The sequence below is a fragment of the Phocoena phocoena genome, chromosome 9 (assembly GCF_963924675.1).
Source record: "Phocoena phocoena chromosome 9, mPhoPho1.1, whole genome shotgun sequence".
NCBI classification, from domain to species: Eukaryota; Metazoa; Chordata; class Mammalia; order Artiodactyla; family Phocoenidae; genus Phocoena; species Phocoena phocoena.
Genome location: NC_089227.1, coordinates 36,618,585 through 36,638,930, shown reverse-complemented (window position 1 = coordinate 36,638,930; position 20,346 = coordinate 36,618,585).

The following is a 20,346-nucleotide window of genomic DNA, read 5'->3' as shown; positions in this document are numbered from 1 at the left end:
CTCATTGTAGTTTTGATTTGCATTTCTCTATTGATTAGTGATGTTGCGCATCCTTTCAGATATTTGTTGGCAATCTATATATCTTCTTCAGAGAAATGTCTATGTAAGTCTTGCCCATTTTTGGATTGGGTTGTTTGTTTTCTTGGTATTGACTTGCATGAGCTGATTGTATATTTTGGAGATTAATCCTTTGTCAGTTGCTTCGTTTGCAAATATTTTCACCCATTTTGAGGGTTGTCTTTTCATCTTGTTTATTGTTTCCTTTGCTGTGCAAAGGCTTTTAAGTTTCATTAAGTCCCATTTGTTTATTTTTATTTCATTTCTCTAGGAGGTGGGTCATAAAGGATCTTGCTGTGATGTATGTCATAGAGTGTTCTGCCTATGTTTTCCTCTAAGAGTTTTATAGTGTCTGGCCTTACGTTTAGGTCTTTGATCCATTTTGAATTTATTTTTGTGTGTAGTGTTAGGCAGTGTTCTAATTTCATTCTTTTTACATGTAGCTGTCCCGTTTTCCCAGCACCACTTATTGAAGAGGTTGTCTTTTCTCCATTGTATATTCTTTCCTCCTTTATCAAAACTGAGGTGACCATATGTGCGTGGGTTTATCTCTGGGCTTTCTATCCTGTTCCATTGATCTATATTTCTGTTTTTGTGCCAGTACCATACTGTCTTGATTACTGCAGCTTTGTAGTATAGTCTGAAAACAGGGAGCCTGATTCCTCCAGGTCCATTTTTCTTTCTCAAGATTGTTTTGGCTATTCGGGGTCTTTTGTGTTTCCATACAAACTGTGAATATTTTTGCTCTAGTTCTGTGAAAAATGCCATTGGTAGTGTGATAGGGATTGCTTTGAATCGTTGATAGCTTTGTGTAGTATAGTCATTTTCACAGTGTTGATTTTTACAATCCAAGAACATCTCTCCATCTGTGTGTATCATCTTTAATTTCTTTCATCAGTGTCTTATAGTTTTCTGCATGAAGCTTTTTGTTTCCTTAGTTAGGTTTATTCCTAGGTATTTTTTTCTTTTTGTTGCAGTCATTAGTGTATAGCAATACAGGAGATTTCTGTACATTAATTTTGTATACTGCTACATTACCAAATTCATTTATTAGCTCTAATAGTTTTCTGGTAGCAACTTTAGGATTCTCTATGTATAGTATCATGTCATCTGCAAACAATGACTTTTACTTCTTTTCCAATTTGGATTCCTTTTATTTCTTTTTCTTCTCTGACTGCTATGGCTACAACTTCCAAAACTATGTTGAAAAATAGTGGTGAGAGGGCCAACGTTGTCTTGTTCCTGATCTTAGTGGAAATGGTTTCAGTTTTGCACCATTGAGAACGATGTTGTTTGTCGGCTTGTCATATATGGCCTTTATTATGTTGAGGTATGTTTCCTCTATGCCTACTTTCTGGAGGCTTTTTATCATAAATGGGTGTTGAATTTTGTCAAAAGCTTTTTCTGCATCTATTGAGATGATCATATGGTTTTTCTCCTTCAATGTGTTAATATGGTTTATCACAGTGATTGATTTTCATAAAGAAACCTTGCATTCCTGGGATAAATCCCACTTGATCACGTTGTATGATCCTTTTAATGTGCTGTTGGATTCCGTTTGCTAGTATTTTGTTGAGGATTTTTGCATCTATGTTCATCAGTGATATTGGCCTGTAGTTTTCTTTCTCTGTGACATCTTTGTCTGGTTTTGGTATCAGGGTGATGGTGGCCTCGTAGAATGAGTTTGGGAGTGTTCCTCCCTCTGCTATATTGTGGAAGAGTTTGAGAAGCATAGGTGTTAGCTCTTCTCTAAATATTTGATAGAATTCACCTGTGAAGCCATCTGGTCCTGGGCTTTTGTTTGTTGGAAGATTTTTAATGACACTCTCAATTTCGGTGCTTGTGATTGGTCTGTTTATATTTTCTGTTTCTTCCTTGTTCAGTTTTGGAAGGTTGTGCTGTTCTAAGAATTTGTCCATTTTTTCCAGGTTGTCCATTTTATTGGCATAGAGTTGCTTGTAGTAATCTCTCATGATCTTTTGTATTTCTGCAGTGTCAATTGTTACTTCTCCTTTTTCATTTCTAATTCTATTGATTTGAGTCTTCTCCCTTGTTTTCTTGATGAGTCTGGCTCATGGTTTATGAATTCTTTTATTTTCTCAAAGAACCATCTTTTGGTTTTATTGATCTTTGCTATCATTTCCTTCATTTATTTCTGATCTAATCTTTATGATTTCTTTCCTTCTGTTAACTTTGGGTTTTTTTTATTATTTCTCTAATTGCTTCAGGTGTAAGGTTAGGTTGTTTATTTGAGATGTTTCTTGTTTCTTGAGGTAGGATTGTACTACTATAAACTTCCCTCTTAAAACTGCTTTTGCTGCATCCCATAGGTTTTGGGTCATTGTGTTTTAATTGTCATTTGTTTCTAGGCATTTTTTGATTTCCTCTTTGATTTCTTCAGTGATCTCTTGGTTATTTAGTAGTGTATTGGTTAGCCTCTATGTGTTTGTATTTTTTAGAGACTTCTTCCTGTAATTGATATCTAGTCTCATAGTGTTGTGGTCAGAAAGATACTTGATATGATTCCAATTTTCTTAAATTTACCAAGGCTTGATTTGTGACCCAAGATATGGTCTCTCCTGGAGAATGTTCCATGAGCACTAGAGAAGAAAGTGTATTCTGTTGTTTTTGGTTGAAATGTCCTATAAATATCAATGAAGTCCGTCTTGTTTAACATATCATTTAAAGCTTGTGTTTCATTTATTTTCATTATGGATGATCTGTCCATTGGTGAAAGTGGGGTGCTAAAGTCCCCTACTATTATTGTGTTACTGTCGATTTCTCCTTTAATGGCTGTTAGCATTTGCCTTATGTATTCAGGTGCTCCTGTGTTGGGTGCATAAATATTTACAATTGTTACATCTTCTTCTTGGATTGATCCCTTGATCATTATGTAGTGTCCTTCTTTGTCTCTTGTAATAGTCTTTAAAGTCCATTTTGTCTGATACGAGAATTGCCACTCCAGCTTTCTTTTGATTTCCATTTGCATGGAATATCTTTTTCCATCCCCTCACTTTCTGTCTGAATGTGTCCCTAGGTCTGTAGTGAGTCTCTTCTAGACAGCATATATATGGCCCTTGTTTTTGTGTCCATTCAGCCAGTCTGTGTCTTTTGGTTGGAGCATTTAATCCATTTACATTTAAGGTAGTTACTGATATGTATGTTCCTATTACCATTTTCTTAATTGTTTTGGGTTTATTATTGTAGGTCTTTTCCTTCTCTTGTGTATCCTGCCTAGAGAAGTACTTTAATATTTGTTGTAAAGCTGGTTTGGTGGTGCTGAATTCTCTTAGGTTTTGTTTGTCTGTAAAGGTTTTAATTTCTCCATCAAATCTGAATGAGATCCCTGCTGGGTAGAGTAATCATGGTTGTAGGCTTTTCCCATTCATCACTTTAAATATGTCCTGCCACTCCCTTCTGGCTTGCAGAGTTTCTGCTGAAAGATCAGCTGTTAACCTTATGGGGATTCCCTTGTATGTTATTTTTTGCTTTTCCCTTGCTGCTTTTAATATTTTTTTGTTGTATTTAATTTTTTATAGTTTGATTAATATGTGTCTTGGAGTGTTTCTCCTTGGATTTATCCTCTATGGGACTCTGTGAGCCTCCTGGAATTGGCTATTTCCTTTCCCATATTAGGGAAGTTTTCAACTATAATCTTTTCAAATATTTTCTCAGTCCCTTTTTTTCCCCTCTTTGTGTTCTTGGACCCCTATAATTTGAATGTTGGTGTTTTTAATGTTGTCACAGAGGTCTCTGAGACTGTCCTCAATTCTTTTCATCCTTTTTTCTTTGTTCTGCTCTGTGGTAGTCATTTCCACTCTTTTATCTTCCAGCTCACTTATTCGTTCTTCTTCCTCAGTTATTCTGCTATTGATTCCATCTAGAGAATTTCAAATTTCATTTATTGTGTTGTTCATAATTGTTTGTTTGCTCTTTAGTTCTTCTAGGTCATTGTTAAACATTTCTTATATTTTCTCCATTCTGTTGCCAAGATTTGGGATCATCTTTACTATCATTACTCTGAATTGTTTTTCAGGTAGACTGCGTGTTTCCTCTTCATTTGTTTGGTCTGGTGGGTTTTTACCTTGCTCCTTCATCTGCTGTGTGTTTCTCTATCTTCTCATTTTGTTTAACTTACTGTGTTTGGGGTCTCCTTTTTGCAGGCTGTATGTTCGTAATCCCCGTTGTTTTTGGTGTCTGGTCCCAGTGGCTAAGGTTGGTTCAGTGGGTTGTGTAGGCTTCCTTTTGGAAGGGACTAGTGCCTGTGTTCTGGTGGATGAGGCTGGATCTTGTCTCTCTGGTGGCAAGGTCTACGTCTGGTGGTGTGTTTTGGGGTGTCTGTGGCCTTATTATTATTTTCGGCAGCCTCTCTGCTGATAGGTGGGGTTGTGTTCCTGTATTGCTATTTGTTTGGCATACAGTGTCCAGTGCTGTATCTTGCTGGTCGTTGAGTGTAGCTGGGTCTTAACGTCGAGATGGAGCTTTCTGGGAGAGCTTTCACCATTTGCTGTTACGTGGAGCTGGGAGGTCTCTGGTGGACGAATGTCCTGAACTTGGCTCTCCCAGCTCAGAGGCTCAGGCCTGACACCCAGCCAGAGCACTAAGACCCTGTCAGCCACACGGCTCAGAATGAAAAGGAGAAAAGAAAGAAAGAAAGAAAGAAAAGATAAAATATAATAAAATAACTAGTTATTAAAATAAAAAAAATTATTAAAAAAAATAAAAAGTAATAAAAAAAGAAATTAAGAAGAGAGCAACCAAGCCAAAAAACAAATCCACCAATGATAGCAAGCACTAAAAACTGTACTAAAAAACCCCTAAACAACAAAAACGGACAGACAGAATCCTAGGACAAATGGTAAAAGCAAAGCTATACAGACAAAATCACACAAAAAGCATACACATACACACTCACAAAAAGAGAAAAAGTAAAAAAAGAAAGAAAAAAAATATATATTTAAAAAAAAAGGAAGAGAGAAAACAAATCAGTAAACACATCTGCCAGTGATAATAGGCTCTAAATACTAAACTAAGATAAACATAAAACCAGAAACAAATTAGATGCAGAAAGCAAGCCCCAAGTCTACAGTTTCTCCCAAAGTCCACCACCTCAATTTTGGGATGATTCGTTGTCTATTCAGGTATTCCACAGATGCGGCATACATCAAGTTGACTGTGGAGATTTAATCCGCTGCTCCTGAGGCTGCTGGCAGAAATTTCCCTTTCTCTCCTTTGTTCGCTCAGCTCCTGGGGTTAAGCTTTGGATTTGGCCCCGCCTCTGCGTGTAGGTCGTCTGAGGGCATCTGTTCCCACCCAGACAGGACAGGGTTAAAGAAGTAGCTGATTAGGGGCTCTGGTTCACTCAGGCTGGGAGCAGGGAGGGGTATGGAATGTGGGGCGAGCCTGTGGTGGCAGAGGCTGACATGATGTCGCAACAGGCTGAAGTGCACCATGTGTTCTCCCGGGGAGGTTGTCCCTGGATCACGGGACCCTGGCAGTGGCAGGCTGCACAGGCTTCCTGGATGGGAGGTGTGGATAGTGACCTGTGCTTGCACAGAGGCTTCTTGGTGGCTGCAGCAGCAGCGTTAGTGTTTCATGCCCATCTCTGGTGTCCACGCTTATAGCCATGGCCTGTGCCCATGTTTGGAGCTCATTTAGGTGATACTCTTTTTTTTTTTTTTTTTTTTTTTTTTTGTGGTACGAGGGCCCCCCACTGCCGTGGTCTCTCCCGCTGCAGAGCACAGGCTCCGGACGCGCAGGCCCAGCGGCCATGGCTCACGGGCCCAGCCGCTCCGCGGCATGTGGGATCCTCCCAGACCGGGGCGCGAACCCGCGTCCCCTGCATCGGCAGGCGGACTCCCAACCACTGCGCCACCAGGGAAGCCCAGGTGATACTCTTGAATCACGTCTCCTTGTGCACCCCGAAACAATGGTCTCTTGCCTCTTAGGCAGTTCCAGGATTTTTCCTGGACTTCCCCCCAGCTAGCTATGGTGCACTAGCCCTCTACAGGCTGTTTTCATGCAGCCAACTCCAGTCCTCTCCCTGGGATCTGAACTCCGAAGCCTGAGCCTCAGTTCCCAGCCCCCATCCGCCCTGGTGGGTGAGCAGACAAGCTTCTCAGGCTGGTGAATGCTAGTCAGCACCAATCCTCTGTGTGGGAATCTCTCCTCTTTGCTCTCTGCACCCCTGTTGCTGTGCTCTCCTCCATGGCTTTGAAGCCTCCCCCCACCCCCTCTTCCAGTGAAGGGGCTTCCTAGTGTGTGGAAACTGTTCCTCCTTCACAGCTCCCTCCCAGAAGTGCCGGTCCCATCACTATTCTTTTGTCTCTGTTTTTTCTTTTTTCTTTTGTGCTACCCCGGTACGTGCGGAGTTTCTTGCCTTTTGGGAAGTCTGAGGTCTTCTGTGTTCAGTAGGTGTTCTGTAGGCATTGTTCCACGTGTAGATGTATTTCTGATGTATTTGTGGGGAGGAAAGTGATCTCCACATTTTACTCCTCTGCCATGTTGACGGTCCCTCTATAGAAAAATCTTAAAGCATTCTGACATCCCTGTTAAAACTCCTCACAGATTATCTATTTTATTTATTTATTTATTTAATAGATCTTTATTGGAATATAATTGCTTCACAATGCTGTGTTAGTTTCTATTATATACCAAAGTGAATCAGCCATATGCATACATATGTCCCCATATCCCCTCCCTCTTGAGTCTCCCTTCCAATCCTCCGTATCCCACCCCTCTAGGTCATCACAAAGCACCGAGGTGATCTCCCTGTGCTATGCGGCTGCTTCCCACTAGCTATTTTATATTCGGTAGTGTTTATATGTTGATGCTACTATCACTTCTCCCCAGTTTCCCCCTCCCCCTATGTGTCCTCAAGTCCATTCTCTATGTCTATGTCTTTATTCCTGCCCTGCAACTAGGTTCATCAGTACCTTTTTTTTTTTAGAGTCCCTGTATATGCGTTAGCATACGGTATTTGTTTTTCTGACTTACTTCATGCTGTGTGACAGACTCTGTGTCCATCCACCTCACTACAAATAACTCAGTTTCATTTCTTTTTATGGCTGAGTAATATTCCATTGTATATATGTGCCACATCTTCCTTATCCATTCATCAGTCTGTGGACATTTAGGTTGGCTCCATGTCCTGGTTATTGTAAATAGTGCTGCAGTGAACATTGTGGTACATGTCTCTTTTTGAATTATGCTTTTCTCAAGGTATATGCCCAGTAGTGGGTTTGCTTGGTCATATGGTAGTTCCATTTTTAGTTTTTTAAGGAATCTCCATACCGTTTTCCATAATGGTTGTATCAATTTACATTCCCACCAACAGTGCAGGAGGGTTCCCTTTTTACCCCACCCTCTCCAGCATTTATTGTTTGTAGATTTTTTGATGATGGCCATTCTGACTGGTGTGAGGTGATACCTCATTGTAGTTTTGATTTGCATTTCTGTAATAATTAGTGTTGTTGAGCATCTTTCCATTTGACTCTTGGCCATCTGTATGTCTTCCTTGGTGAAATGTTTAATTAGGTCTTCTGCCCATTTTTTATTGGATTGTTTGTTTTTTTGATATTGAGCTCCATGAGCTGTTTGTCTATTTTTGAGATTAATCCTTTGTCCACTGTTTCATTTGCATATATTTTCTCCCATTCTGAGGGCTGTCTTTTCATCTGGTTTATGGTCTCCTTCGCTGTGCAAAACATTTTAAGTTTAATTAAGTCCAATTTGATTATTTTTGTTTTTATTTCCATTACTTTAGGAGGTGGATCAAAAAAGATCTTGCTATGGTTTATGTCAAAGAGTGTTTTTCTTATGTTTTCCTCTAAGAGTTTTATAGTGTCTTGTCTTACATTTTTTAATCCATTTGGAGTTTATTTTCATGCATGGTGTTAGGAAGTGTTCTAATTTTATTCTTGTACATGTAGCTGTCCAGTTTTCCAAGCACCACTTATTGAAGAGGCTGTCTTTTCTCCACTGTATATTCTTGCCTCCTCTATCAAAGATAAGGTGACCATATGTGCGTGGGTTTATCTCTGGACTTTCTATCCTGTTCCATTGATTTATATTTCTGTTTTTGTGGCAGTACCATACTGTCTTGATTACTGTAGCTTTGTGGTATAGTCTGAAGTCCGGGAGCCTGATTCCTCCAGCTCCGTTTTTCTCTCTCAAGATTGCTTTGGCTATTTGGTGTCTTTCGTGTTTCCATACAAATTGTAAAATGTTTTGTTCTTATTCTGTGAAGAATGCCATTGGTAGTTTGATGGGGATTGGATTGAATCTGTAGATTACTTTGGATCATATAGTTATTTTCACAATATTGATTTTTCCAATCTAAGAACACAGTATATGTCTCCATCTGTTTATGTCATCATTGATTTCTTTCATCAGTGTTTTATTGTTTTCTGAGTACAAGTTTTTTGCCTCCTTAGGCAGGTTCATTTCTAGGTATTTTATTATTTTTGTTGCAATGGTAAACAGGATTGTTTCCTTAATTTCTCTTTCACATTTTTCGTTGTTGGTGTATAGGAATGCCAGACATTTCTGTGCATTAATTTTGTATCCTGCAACCTTGCCAAATTCATTGATTAGGTCTAGTACTTTTCTCGTGGCATTGCTGGATTTTTTATGTGCAGTATCATGTCATCTGCAAACAGTGACAGTTTTACTTCTTTTCCAATTTGTGTTCCTTTTATTTCTTTCTTTTCTCTGTTTGCCATGGCAAGGACTTCCAAAACTATGTTGAATAAGAGTGGACGTCCTTGTCTTGTTCCTGATCTTAGTGGAAATGCTTTCAGTTTTTCACCATTGAGTATGATGTTTCCTGTGGGCTTGTCACATATGGCCTTTGTTATGTTGAGGTAGGTTGCCTCTATGCCCATTTTCTGGAGAGTGTTTTTTATCATAAATAGGTGTTGCATTTTGTCAAAAGCTTTTTCTGCATCTATTGAGATGATTATATGGTTTTTATTCCTTAACTTGTTAATGTGCTGTATCACATTGATAAATTTGCATATATTGAAGAATCCTTGCATCCCTGGGATAAATCCCACTTCATCATGGTGTATGATCCTTTTACTATGTTGTTGGATTCTGTTTCCTAGTATTTTGTTCAGGATTTTTGCATCTATTTTCATCAGTGATATTGGTCTATAATTTTCTTTTTTTGTGATGTGTTTTTCTGGTTTTGGTATCAGGTGATTGATGGTGGCTTCGTAGAATGAATTTGGGAGTGTTTCTCCCTCTGCAGTTTTTGGGAACAGTTTGAGAAGGAGTGGTGTTAGCGCTCTCTAAATGATTGATAGAATTCGCCTGTGAAGCCATCTGGTCCTGGGCTTTTGTTTGTTGCAAGATTTTAAATTATGGTTTCAATTTCATTACTTGTGATAGGTCTGTTTATATTTTCTAATTCTTCCTGGTTCAGTCTTGGAAATTGTACCTTTCCAAGAATGTGTCCATTTCTTCATTGTTGTCCGTTTTATTGGCATATAGCTGTTCGTAGTAGTCTCTTATAATCCTCTGTATTTCTGTGGTGTCAGTTGTGATTTCTCCTTTATAATTTCTAATTTTATTGATTTGCATTATCTCCCTTTTTTTCTTGATGAGTCTCGTTAAGGGTTTATCAATTTTGTTTATCTTCTCAAAGAACCAGCTTTTAGTTTTATTGATCTTTGATGTTGTTTTCTCCATTTCTATTTCATTTATTTCTGCTCTGATCTTTATGATTTCTTTCCTTCTACTGACTTTGGGCTTTCTTTGTTCTTCTTTATCTAGTTGCTTTAGGTGTAGGGTTAGATTGTTTATTTCAGATTTTTCTTGTTTCTTCAGGTAAGATTGAATTACCATAAACTTCCCTCTTAGAACTGCTTTTGCTTCATCCCATAGTTTTTGGGTCATCCTGTTTTCATTGTCATTTGTTTCTAGGTATTTTTAATTTCTGCTTTGATTTCTTCAGTGATCTCTTGGTTGTTTAGTAGTGTATTGTTTAGCCTCCATGTGTGTGTGTTTTTTAGAGACTTTTTCCTGTAATTGATATCCAACCTCATAGCGTTGCAGTCGGAAAAGACACTTGATATGATTTCAGTTTTTTATAATTTACCAAGGCTTGATTAGTGATCCAAGATATGATCTATCCTGGAGAATGTTCCATGAGCACTACAGAAGAAAGTGTATTCTGTTGTTTTTGGTTGGAATGTCCTATAAATATCAGTGAAGTCCATCTTGTTTAATATATCATTGAAAGCTTGTGTTCCCTTATTTACTTTCTGTTTGGATGATATGTCTGTTGGTTGTAAGTGGGGTGTTAAAGTCCCCTACTATTATTGTGTCACTGTCGATTTCTCCTTTCATGGTTGTTAGCATTTCCCATATGTATTGAGGCGCTCCTGTGTTGGGTGCATAAATATTTACAATTGTTATATCTTCTTCTTGGATTGATCATTTGATCATTATGTAGTGTCCCTCCTTATCTCTCGTAACAGTTTTTATTTTAAAGTCTATGTTATGTGATACGAGTATTGCTACTCCAGCTTTCTTTTCATTTCCATTTGCATGAATATCTTTTTCCATCCCTTCACTTTCAGTCTGTATGTGTCCCTAGGTCTGAAGTGGGTCTCTTGTAGACTGCATATATATGTGTCTTGTTTTTGTATCCATTCAGCCAGTTTGTGTCTTTTGGTTGGGCCATTTAATCCATTTACATTCAAGGTTCTTATTGATATGTATGTTCCTATTACCATTTTCTTAATTGTTCTGGGTTTGTTTTTGTGTGTCTTTTTCTTCCTTGTGTTTCCCACCAGAGGAGTTCCTTTAGCATTTGTTGTAAAGCTGTTTTGGTGGTGCTGAATTCTCTTAGCTTTTTCTTGTCTGAAAAGCTTTTGATTTCTCCACTGAATGTGAATGAGATCCTTTCTGGGTAATCTTGGTTTTAGGTTTTTCTCTTTTTTCACTTTAAGTATATTCTGTTACTCCCTTCTGGCCTGCAGAGTTTCTGCTGAAAAATCATCTGATAACCTTATGGGGATTCCTTTGTATGTTATTTGTTGTTTTTCCCTTTCTGCTTTTAATATTTTTTCTTTCAATTTACTTTTTGTTAGTGTGATTAATATGTGTCTTGGTGTGTTTTTCCTAGAGTTTATGCTGTATGAGACTCTCTGTGCTTCCTGTACTTGGGTGACTATTTCCTTTCCCATGTTAGGGAAGTTTTCCACCATAATCTCTTCAAATATTTTCTCAGTCCCTTTCTTTTTCTCTTCCTCTTCTGGAACCCCTATAATTTGAGTGTTGGTGTGTTTAGTGTTGTCCCAAAAGTCTCTGAGGTTGTCTTTAATTCTTTTCTCTTTTTTCTGCTCCTCAGCAGTTATTTCCATCATTTTGTCTTCCAGCTCACTTATTCGTTCTTCTGCCTCAGTTATCTGTTATTGATTCCTTCGAGTGTATTTTTCATTTCAGCTACTGTGTTTTTTTTATCTCTGTTTGCTATTTAGTTCTTCTAGATCTTTGTTAAACATTTCTTGTATTTTTTCAATTTGTGCCTCCATTCTGTTTCTGAGATTCTGGGTCATCTTTACTCTCATTACTTTCAATTGTTTTTCCAGTAGATTGCCTATTTCCTCTTCATTTATTTGGTCTTGTAGGTTTTTACCTTGATCCTTCATCTGTGACATATTTTTTTGCCGTCTCATTTTTCTTTTTTTTTTTTTTTTTGCAGTATGCGGGCCTCTTACTATTGTGGCCTCTCCCGTTGCGGAGCACAGGCTCCGGACACGCAAGCTCAGCAGCCATGGCTCACGGGCCCAGCCGCTCCGCGGCATGTGGGATCTTCCCAGACCGGGGCATGAACCCACTTTCCCTACATCAGCAGGCGAACTGTCAACCACTGCGCCACCAGGGAAGCCCTGTTTTTTTTGAGTGGGATTGTGTTCCTGTCTTACTGGTTGCTTGGTCTGAGGCTTCCAACATTGGAATTTGTAGGCTCTTGTGTGGACCTGGATCTTGGTTCTGAGATGAGTTTATCTGTGAGATCTCACTCTGATGAATATTCCCTGGGGTCTGAGGTTCTCTGTTGGTCCAGTGGCTTGGACTCTGAGCTCCCACCACAGGAGCTTTGGCCCGACCCCCAGCTCATGAACCAAGATCCCGCAAGCCATGTGGGGTGGCAAAAAAAAAAAAAAAGAGAACAATAACAAGGTAAAACATAAAATTAGACTAGGAAACTAACAGATATGTTAGAAAGAATATAAAAATAAAAATATAGATGAAACAACAACTGGAAGGTACAACAGTACCACAATAGTAAAAAAGAGGAGGAGGGAAAAGAAGAAAAAAGGGGGTGAAAGGGCTTGGCTGTGGAGGATGGGGCCTAAGCAAGAGCGAGGTTTTGGTGGTGGATGGGACATATGCTTAGGACCCACAGGCCTGGAAAAGGCCCTGGGGTCTTTGGGGGGTGGGACTTATGCTCACCTGAACAGAAGGGGCCCAGGTGTGCCCCCATCCCCTGTTATCAGAGGGTGGGGGACCTCACCTGGGAGCCCCAGAGCCTTCCTGGGCTTGAGCCAGCAGGGCAAATGCACTCCTCTCCTCTCCTGCTTCTCCCAGATGGCCCCATCTGCCTCTCCTGCTCTCCCCGGCCAAGGACCCATGCAGACTGGAGGGGTCTTTGGAGGGCAGGAGATCAGCCTGGGAGCTCAACAGGCTCCCCGTGTCCAAGTGGACAGGGCAGATGCCCTTTGTTCCTCTCCTCCCAGAGGGCCCCTCCTGCTTGCCTCTCCTGATCTCCCCAGCCTCAGGGATGCCGATCCTGTCCGGCCTCCACTTCTCCTCCTTCCTCAGTCCCCCCATGTCCTACTGGTTCACTTGGGGCTTCCTCCTGTCTCCTTGGGCATCAGGGTCCCTCCCCCCAGTGGCTGGCAGGCGCCCTAGTTGTGGGGAGACACTAGCTTGGCATCTTCCCACACCACCATCTTCCAGATTGTCTATTTTAATAGATAGTGAGTGAGAATAAGAAAGTCAAGTACTTCAGGCATAGTTAAATTAGGTCTCAATGTGTCTGCACTGATCAACATCATTGTTTTTTTCCCACTAGTGTGACTATGTAATATATCCTGTAAACCAGGACAACTTTGAGAGTAAACGAAGGTAGTAAAAGCCATTGGAATTATGTAATTTTAGATAGTATTTTGAAACACATATTTGTCAGCCAAAATTGGTTTTATTGTATAATAGATCACAAATAGCTCTATTTTTTTTTTTTTTTTTTTGCGGTACGCGGGCCCCTCACTGCTGTGGCCTCTCACGTTGCGGAGGACAGGCTCCGGACGCGCAGGCCCAGCGGCCATGGCTCACAGGCCCAGCCGCTCCGCGGCATGTGGGATCCTCCCGGACCGGGGCACGAACCCATGTCCCCTGCATCGACAGGCGGACTCCCAACCACTGCGCCACCAGGGAAACCCACAAATAGCTCTATTAATGACTATCTCTGTGTCCACCTAGAGGGGTGGGATAGGGAGGGTGGGAGGGAGTTGCAAGAGGGAGGAGATAAGGGGATGTGTGTTTATGTATAGCTGACTCACTTTGTTATATGGCAGAAACTAACACACCATTGTAAAGCTGTAATACTCCAGTATAGTTGTTAAAAAAAAAAAAAAAGATTATTCTCGAGAATAAAAATCTTTAAAATATATTCATGTACATTTTGGCAAAAATTAAAAAAATATTCTTTGTATATATATTAATGTTAATCAATTTCTTAATTATACTTGTCTCTTATACCAGGTGGTTGGTATTTTTCTGAAGATTTTTGTGGTATTATTGGTTTTTATTTTTCAGTGTGATCTTATATTTATTTTTTCGTAAAATTGCATGCAATCGTCTTCAAAGTTGTCCTTATGGTTAATATATTTAGAATTGTCATCAGCTTCAATTAGTACTCCTCTGTAGACCATACTATTTTTAATTAAGAAAATACACTTTCCATAGTTGCTTGGTTACCTGCTAAATTCAAGAAAATTTATTTCAATGGAGAATGATATTTTTAATCTTATAATCAATTTTAATCTTACTGAAAAGTGCTTTCAAATACTTTCTTTTTTTTTGCGGTACGTGGGCCTCTCACTGCTGTGGCCTCTCCCGTTGCGGAGCACAGGCTCCGGATGCGCAGGCTCAGCGGCCGTGGCTCATGGACCCAGCCGCTCCGCGGCATGTGGGATCTTCCCGGACCGGGGCACGAACCCGTGTCCCCTGCATCTGGAGGCGGACTCTCAACCACTGCACCACCAGGGAAGCCCTAAAATACTTTCTTTTAGTTTCTGTTTAAAGTCATTTCTTCAACATTTCATTCCATTTGGGAATAGAATACAAATTTATCTAATTAAAGACTCCTTTAATAAGTCAAGCTGTAGTCCACACTTGTTAATTGTTTCAAGGTCAGTGACCCATATTTTTACAAGATTAATAGGTCACATAAACCATAAATTGAATTTAGGATTAGGATTACCTATCCACTGTGTGTGTGTGTGTGTGTGTGTGTGTGTGTGCGTGCATGCATGCACACATGTATTTGTCCATCTGTCTGTCTGTGTTTCAGTTTGTCTCTCACTGAGAATATATAAAAAATAAACAGTACAAAAAGGTTGACAGTGGAAAGTGGGCCTCCCTCTATCTTCCAGTGTATGAGTCTCCTTCTTAGGGCAATAATGGTTATCAACTTCTTGAGCTTTCTTCAGGAAATACTTTCTCTGTATTCAAGCATGACACTATCCATTTATTATCTATCTATCTATGTATCTATCTATCATCTCTGTATATATCTACATATTATATTTTTTATTTTAAAACAAATGGTACCATTCTATCAATATTTCTAATCCTCTTTTTCATTTAATAATATTAAATATTGTACCACATAAAAAGAAGAATTTTTGAAACTATTCAGTAAATGAAAGAGAAAGAATATACTGTAGAAAATGTTTATCCATCTTTATTTTCTAAATCCTGTAGAGGCAAATATTTATTTTAAAAATATTGATTTTTGGGGAAAAAGAGAGGCTTTGCTTTAAAGGAATAGGTATCTCCAGAATTGGTTATTGAGCCGTGTTAATTTATGTCAAACATTTAAAAGCATAGTCTTTTTTTATAAGCTTCTCATGTTCAGGGTCTGCAACCTACAGATTCTTGCTCTGTCACGAATGGTTACATTTCCCAATGCAAAACAATAGCCCTTTCATTTCCAGTAAGTATCTTAAGTCTCTTAACTTTCGGGATACTACAACTAAACACTTGATAAATGTGCAGTATTTTCACAACATGGATAAAAATGGGATTTATTCCTTGGTACTTGCCCTGTGGCTACATAAGATTAAATAGAATTACAAATGTCATTTTTGGACTACAGATTCGGTCCTTCATTTAGACTCTTACCTGTAGCCTTTTCCTTTTATCCGTAAAAATGTTCCTATGCCTACAAATAGGCAACACATTTTTCCTCTGATGGAGGGAGATCTGGGACCTAGACTGGCCACTCAGTGTCCCCAGATTCAGTTTGGGGAGAGCCTATTTTGGAAATTGTGGGTGACGTTAAAATGGAATGTAGAGAGCTGGGAGGCAGCCATGGCAAGTCCTCAGAGGGATTTAAAAATAGTTTTCAAATGGATGAAGCCAGTGAGTCACAGAACCAGGGAAAGGAGAGGAGAAAGCAGTGAGTCTAAGGATAAATGGGGACAGGGCTCTCAGATGATGTTAGGACAGCTGGCTTTGTTTAAATAGGTAGAGAGAGTGTAGATATGGCCTTATTATCATGAGATTGGAGGATGAAGAATCTTAAGATGGCATCTGTAATGTTCATAATGAGATAAATTTGAGTTTCAAAGCTTATGGTTTAATTTGTAAAAAAATAAATTATATTCATAAGGTGAAGTTGTGAAAGCACCAAGACAGAATAAATTATGTTTCTAGGGGAATGATACATCTTTGTGTACATCTTCAAAAGATATTAGCAGAGGAACGTTCCCTGAAAAGGATACTGCTCTTGCAGCTGATCTTCCCCTTCACACAGCCAAATGCAGTTCTTGGTCAGGGTTCTTAGGGGCTAAATATTGTACATACAGACCCACAATGAAAATTAATGTTTAAAGACAAATTCCTGTAAATCAAGTAAATTGCATATTATAATTCTTCTCAATACGGACTGATACTTTGTGTGCTTAATGTGTAAACAATGTAGTAGCAGACCTCAGTCCTGTCAAAGCTCTTCATTCATCTTCCCTCTGTTTTGTTTCAGATAATACAGGATTTTAATTTCATATTTGACATTTGCTTATATCCCTTTTACAGAATTACTGAACTAAATACTACTGGTTGCTTACTTAAGACTATTTTTCTTTCATATAAGTCTCTTTTCTGAAAGACACGGATTTAGTTCAGATATTCCCTTGTCTCTGTGCTGCTATATATTTAGGGGAGGTGGGCCTCATAGCTAGTCCTAAAGGGAAATCTTGATTGGTCTATTCCAGTGGTTTTCAATCAGGGGACATTTAGCAATGTCTAGAGATGTTTTTGATTGTCACAACTGGAGAGGGTATTGCTGGCATTTAGTGAGTAGAGTCCAGAGGTGATTTTAAACATGCTTCAATGTACAGGACAGCTCCCACAGCAAAAAATTATACAGCCCTAAATGCCAATAGTTCTGAGGTAGAGAACTCTTGGTTTATTTTAACCCAGTCATGGTGGTTCCATTCTAAATTAGTGTTGGTTTACGCATGAACGTGTGATATGATTCTGGCCAATGAGCTGTGAGGGGAAATCTAATGAAAGTTTTTTTCTCATTAATGCCATCAATAAATGTAAAGAAAATGGCTCCTTTTCCCATTGTATATTGTCATCTCTGGATGTAATACATGCAACCGTGGCAGCCACCTTGGTACCATGAGGGTGGTTAAGGAGGACAAAGTGGATATACTTTAAAGAGCCTGATAGAGAGATGGAAAGAGTACGTGTACCTGTGTGTGTGTTTAAATATCAGAGTCACCGTTTTAACCCGTCTTGGAACCATCATGATTTAGGGCTTGTTATACCAAAAAAAAATTTTTTTCCTATTGTTTAAGCCAGCTGAGTCAGAGTTTTCTGTCACTTTTAGTCAGCAGCATCCTAATTGATAAAATCTTTTAGCATTTGCTTGTTTTGTAATTAAACTTTCAACCATTTTGGCATTTAGTTACATTGGTTTCATTTCTTATTGACATTTCTCTTTTGTCATATCTTTCTCATCAGAATTTTGTTACTTTGTGGAATTTTAGAGCAAGGGTACGTGGGTGATATTTACTGATCTGTGTAAATCTAGAATGTCTTTCACTCTCATGGGAATGAGAGTTTGGATGTTGAATTATTTGTGGTTCAGTAAATTCTAGATGTAGCTGTTTAGTGTTCTGCTTGTTTAGTATACAGTATTTTCTGTTTAGTGAAGAAGATTCAAGGCCAATCTGACTCTTTACTAAGTGACTTTATTTTTCTATCCAGATACTTATGGGAGTCTTTTGCTTATTCTTAAAATTAAAAAAAATATTAATCAAGATATTGTAAAGTATAAATTTCTGCTCCTTAATTTTGCCTAGAACTCGATGAATTTGTTTAAAGTAAACACCCAAGTCTGCATTCAGTTCCTAGAAATGTTTTCTCTTACTGTGTAGCTGGTCATTGATTTTCATTCTGTTCACCTTTTTCTTTCTGGAAAACTTGTTTTGTATATATTGGATTTCAGACACTATTATCTCTGTGTCCTTGATAATTTTCATCTCTTTAGCCTTTTCCTCAGAGGCCTAAATTTCTCAAGATTGTTTTCTAACTAACTGATTTGATTCTTGTAGTATTGAATTTATTACTTATTGCTTCCATTACAGTTGAAAAGTTAGCAGTCACACTTTTAAATTATAAACCTTTCTGTTTTCAAATTGTTCTCTGTGTATGACTACAGATCTTGTTGTATATGTGAGGCAAGATGACTTTGTAGATGTGTGTCCTTCCAGATATTACACCTTGGGAGTGACCTCACTTTCTTAAGCCAGTGTCTTTGCCAAATTTACACTGTGAGTGCCTTTGTGGCTCCCACTGTTCGAAGGCTCCAAGTTTTATTGCACTTGCTGGAAATTCCAGCAAAATTGAAATTCACTCCCACCTAATGTCCCACAACTTAGCCTTATTTTCAGGCCCCACTGCAAACCTGCTGGAGGGGTCCCTTCATTTATGCCCCTTTATAAATTTTAGACCATGGGCATATCAGTCCTCTCTCACAGTGATCCTGCCTGTGCTGTCTTAGAGAGATTCTTTGAATTTTCAGCTTGGCTAAGTATATCTTTCTGTAGTTTATAAGGAGGTATAATTTTTTTCCTACTGTATTCAAAGGAGAGTTTAGAAGCATGTGGGCTTAAGTTGCCATCTTGAACTGAAAGCTACCATTTACTGCATTTTAAATTGAGCCTAAAATGGGTTCAGTGACTTGCCCAAGCTCACGGTGACAGAGCCTGGTTTCATACTTAGGTCTTTTGAATGCAATTTTTGTGTTTTTCCCACTCAGGGAGACATCGTACATGGTGGTGAAGAGTGGGGGCCCTAGCGAAGGGGAGCAGACAGGTTCTAACAGCTGGAAGGGTGGTCCCCATGATGGGTCACCATGGGGAGCTGATTCTCCAGTGCGGATTGGAGGGAAATCAAGAACTTGAAAGGGGAATTCTCTGTTTTGTTATATGCTTCACAATGGGACCACTGATTTTAATCCCATGTTTTATAATTCCTCCTCGAACATTTTCATCACTGCCTTAACAATTGTCATGACAGAAGGATGTCACTTAAGGAACAATGATCATGAGACCATTCGTCCTCTCCTGCCAGCCTCTAGTTGTCCTTCTCCTCTAGGGACAGGATGTCTGAGCTCATATACTTGATTAGTAGCTGGATAAATTATTAATGTAAATAGAAATAATGTTAATGTTCATCTTACAGAGTTGTGAGAATTACATGAGAGAAAACCTGAAAAGGGACAGAAAATGAATAGTATCTTCCCAAACATGTGGCTACCATACTTTCTTATAGTTACTGGAAATAAGACAATATAGAGAATTGCTTTCTTTTTTGGAAGAAAAAATAAATATTTTAAAATGCTGTTTGATGAATTCCCAATAAATATTAGTTCCCTTACTTATTATTATAACTATTATTCAAATGAGCCTACTAAGCCCAGAAACTAAATAAGAAAATGCTTTATCAATAGGATGGACTGATGTAATATTTTAGTTATTTTCCAAAAATGTACACTTTTGTAAAGGGGAGACTTCCCTCAAGAAAAGGCCCACTTTGAAAATGTATCATTCTTATATAGTTTCAAATACTAATTCTATTTTCATTTTAAACAAGTTTAACTCAGTTTTAGTCATGTTTTTCATGGCCCAGCAAATTATTCTAGTGCAGTCTGTGTTCACTAGAAGGTGAGGTTGTAATCTGAAGAGCCCCGTCAATTGGGAAGCTTGACGGAGGTTGAGCTGATCTCTGATTCTGACGTTAGGTGTCGCTACAATCAAAGAAAAACAGAGCAAACAAATGAGTGGTGAGGTGGACCTTGAACCTGGAGGGAGAAAGATACACATTTAAATTGTAGTATGAAGTACCTGGAGAAGAAACGACGTATCCACATTGCCGTGGTGAAGAAGGAACATCTTAATACATGGATGGCAACAGCACCCATTTTCCTAAACGTTGATTAGAAACAACTAGTAACTACTTTGCAATTTTTGCTATTTCTTCCCCTAAAAATGCTGAAACTGATAGTGGCCTCCAAGGATTTTTAAAGCCGAATAATCCCAATAGGTTACAAATGAGATTTTCACAGACTTGCTCGCTGAGAGTTTATTTCTTCTAATGAGCTTAAAGCCTAAACTTTAAATATTTAAAAAAATATTTAGAACTTATCAGGCGTTTCAAAATTCCTTTGCTTTGTAAAGATGTGAAAAATCAAGAGATTCAATGGGCTTAAATTAAAAACTTGTTTCATACTTGGAAGGAAGTTATTTTTGTTTCTCCCACATTACTGACATTTCTGTGTTACCAGGTATGTTCACATTTGTTTATTGAAGCAAAATATCTACAAACAGTTGAAGACAATGGTACCCACCTAATGTTTTCTTTTATTGTTAGGCAACACTGTGAACTGAAAAGTCCATCCTCCCAAGAGATGTACTAAAATGTATTTTCCCATGTGTATGAATCGGCACACACTGTTGGAATAGATTCAGAGTGTTTAAC